Here is a 3,788-nt window from a genome sequence, read left to right as displayed (position 1 = left end):
AACCTTACCGCGAGCTCGAAGTCCTTCTGGCTGTAATATCTTACTTGTGCGCGCATGACTTCAATCAGCCTTCTGAGTGATATTGAGTAGCTTGACCTCCTCTCCATGTAGATGTTGAGAATTTTGTGCATGTAGATGACATCAAACACACAGAGGTTGTGGAGGTCAGCATCTGTGAAGGTATACAGGTTGCCATCTTCCCTCCTTACTACATACTGAGCATAGAGCACCTTCTTTTTTAGCAGAGTCCTTGGAGAAATTGTCTCTAGGGAAGTAATCATGTGCTCTGAGAATACTGGCTCATGAGGCCTTGTTAGCTTTGAGAACTGGAATTTGGCGGCGGCAGAAGGGATCCCTGTAAGTTCTGGATCGTAGGGAGGCTCTGTGTCTACTGCAGAATACCTCCACACTAGAATTTCTTCTATAGTGGAAGCGGGCTCTGTTCTGACTTTTGGCATTGGAATCTTGTTCATTGATTCGAAAATTTCAGACACCCTTCTACCGTGGCGGACTCTGGCACCTTGGCTTCCTCTTCTTCCAGAATTGGCCTCTGGGTTGACCCCTCTGCAAGGATGGGTTTGACGGTTCCTTGTAGAGCGTCAAACGTACCTGTGGACGTTTCTTGGACTTGTGGGAATTGTGATGAAGGACCTTCTCCTACTCTATGAGGGATGGGGCCTCTGCCCTTCTTGGCTTGAGCCTCTGCCAGGGATGCCTTTAAAGCTTCAAGGAACGCTGGGTCATCTCTGTATTCCTCTTCGTTTATTGAATGTGGAGTCTCTGTACTAGACGACGACCCCTTCTGTGGTGACGCTACAACTTTGCTTTTGCCTTTGGGCTCTGGTGCCTTTTCCTTGCCTTTTGAGAACAAGGCAGCTGTAGAGTCCAAAATCTTGACGCCTCTGGCAGGAGTCTTCTTTGGCTCTGAAGCTTTCTTCTCAGCCTTCTTCTCCCCCTCATGACGATCACGATCATCACCTTCTTGATCGTCATGGTTCTTTTTGGCTTCTGCCTTGCATGTATCCAGGGGAGCCTTATCCAACCTCTGCAAAATTTTAGTGGCCGCCTTCTTCATCTTCTTTATTGCCTCACTTGCTAGCTCAGAGGCATGATTAATGTCGATCTCTGTCGACCATTTTAGCTTGGAGACGCTTCTGTAGATTTCTCTTTTGAGGAGGTCAACCTCTTTCATGAGCTGTGATGTGCAGTCTCAGATCGCTATGTTGGAGGCACGGGCCTCTTTGAGAAGTTTGTATGTGTGCTTGCACACGAGATTACCCAGAGCTTCAACCATAGCATCAATCTCTCTACGGGTAGCTAGGTGATTGATGTTGGCTATGGAGGACTTTGTATCAATACCGTAAGTCACCGCAGAGGAAAACATCTGCTTAATTTCGTCTTTGAGAGAGGAGTAATTCGTGTAGCCCGCAGAGATGAAGTCGGCAGAGAATTGGGCGGCCATTTCTGAAAGTTCTGTCTTCAAGGTTTGGATGGAGGAGGGGTTGAGGCTTAGAGCTTTGAACGCCTCTGTGAGATCATCCTTCTGTAGGACAGAGCTCTGAAGAGTTTAAAGAGTAGACTTGAGTTCTGCTGTTGTTGAGCTTAACTCTTTCAGAGCCTCTGTTATAGGAGAGAGGTCTTTTGTCACCGAACGGGAGATAAACAAACTTTTCAACTCTTCTATCTTTTTGAATACTTCTGTGGCAAAGGTTTGAAGCTCCCCTTTGTCACTTACGTATCCTAGGTACCTAAACCACCAACACATGGTGATTTAGTAGCCTCGGAGCGTGAGACGCGCTCAGCGACTGGTATAGCGTAGTCTGCTCGGGGACTTCCACCAGATCCTCGAACATCTCCCAGAGGAGAGCCTATTGGTGTTCTATAGATTTCGTGCCCTGTAGGTTTAGAGCCTATCATGGCAGAGTGATCTAGTGGGGACAGAGGGCGTTCAAGACCCTCTGTCTCTGTGTGCCACACTTGTGCCTCTGAAGCACGTTTTTGGTGGTCACTCGCGTGTAGAGAGGCAACGGATGCCTCTCTTGGTTCTGTCGAGTCCTTAGGCGAAGGGACTCTTGTAGTAAAACCTTCATCCTTTTGGTTTGGGTTCGGCATGTGCGTGCCTTGTTCAATAGGGGATCCCTCTAGAACAGGGCCCCTAGAAGCGTGGGATGCACTGGGAGGTGGGCTGGGTTGTGTGCCTTTGGCATCTTGCTCTCCCTCACCTAGTTCTTCTTCCTCTTCTTTTTTGTCGTCTAAGACGACCTCTATTTCCAACTTGGATATGTCAATTGGCGTTCTGAACTCATTTTGAATGTTAACGAGAACATCCTGAATTTGTTCTGTTGGGGAAACATTAAGAATGACTTTGCACAATCTTCTGCGCTTAGGAGTGGTATCCTCTACCAGGCTCTTTTGTGCGACAGCCTCTGTGATTACAGGCTCTGTGACCACATGCTCTGTTGGTTGAGCCTTCTTGGCTTTCTTCTTCTTAGGTTTTGGTAGAGGAACACTTAGGCCTTCTTCTTCTGCAGGCTCCTCCGTACGTCCCTCAACCCTCATTTTTTCGATTTTCTAGCCTAGGGGGATTCCTATTCGTGGTGGGGTCTCAGGGACCGGCTCTGGTCACCTAAATACACGTCTATAAGCCTTCCTATCTTCATGGCTAAGAAACCTGAGCATGGCTCTGGATAAGGGTCTTGGGCTTCTATACCCTTGCTCATGCTTAGTGGGGTTAAATTCCTTGAACGGGTAAAGCCTTGCGTTTGGCTCCACAGAAGGAAGTTTGGCTGCTAGAAGATCGCCAAAGACTAGACCAAGGAAACGGTGCAGAATAAGGTTGGGTTGGTTCATGTCCTCTTTGGCCTTCTTTTGTGCTTTGACCTTTGATTTTTCGCCCCTTTGACTTGCGAATTTCTTCTTGATTAACCCGACCATATCCTCGAATATTAACTGCGCACAATCCAGAGGAAGGTTGAAGTAGATTCTGTACATGATGGACATCATGGCGTGTGAGGTCTGGTCGTGAATACCCACCTTCCCTGTCAAGCAACAGTTGACGATAGAAAACAGGGTGTTCCAGACAGGGGGCAGTCCTTTGTGCTTGAATTGAGTTCTTTTGACGATAGGGGTCACATAGGAGTGAAATTCGAGGAATTTAATCAATTCCTCGTCAGTAGGGGTCACAGCATAGGCATTCAAATTTAGTTCCTCCAAAGTGGGTAAACGCAATGCAGTCCTTAAGATGTCCACATTTAGTTCTAAGAGAACCAGAGATTTATTGACGGGGTGTGAGGCGTATCCAACAACTGTTAAACCAAAATTGTCAAGGGTTGTTATGTAGGAACTCAGGAGAAATTGGGTTATATACGGTTCTGGGGTTGGTTTGGTAGCAGATAGGGCAAAGAAAAGAGGATGGTTTCTTAGAATTTCAATTAAAGGAAAGGTAAAATCTGGAAAACCTGTTGCAGATGGGACGAAGAAGTAGTTGTTTGGCTTTTTAATGAGTACAACCTTCTCGTATTTGTTTTGAACGAAAGACAATGCATGGGATGTCAGGGCTTGTGCTTGGGTCACTTCATTGTCGCTCGAAACGTTCACTGATTGAGCAGATGCGAATGAAGAAGACATGTTGTAGGTTTTGCTTTGAGAGATTTCTAGTTGCAGGTTCGCCGGAGTATTTGTGAGTGGTAAAGGTTTTTGATTTGGGGGGAAAAGGGTATTTATAGGGAGGGATTTAAAATGAACCGTTTTATTGACGAAAGGTCGTGATGAGTGGTTTTGGGTTGAAA

At 46.5% G+C, this 3,788-nt stretch overlaps 1 protein-coding gene across 1 annotated transcript in view; it reads right to left on the bottom strand.

Annotated features, from left to right (window-relative positions):
* LOC112504761 (uncharacterized mitochondrial protein AtMg00810-like) overlaps positions 1–3,788 on the bottom strand; it is a gene marked incomplete at its 3' end in the record, with an annotated part of 20,863 nt that overhangs the window by 15,308 nt on the left and 1,767 nt on the right. The window lies entirely within an intron of this gene.

Source organism: Cynara cardunculus, unplaced genomic scaffold, assembly GCF_001531365.2.
Source record: "Cynara cardunculus var. scolymus isolate 2C unplaced genomic scaffold, CcrdV1 Un_Scaffold_6803, whole genome shotgun sequence".
Lineage (NCBI taxonomy): Eukaryota > Viridiplantae > Streptophyta > Magnoliopsida > Asterales > Asteraceae > Cynara > Cynara cardunculus.
This window is presented reverse-complemented; position numbering and strand designations above follow the sequence as displayed.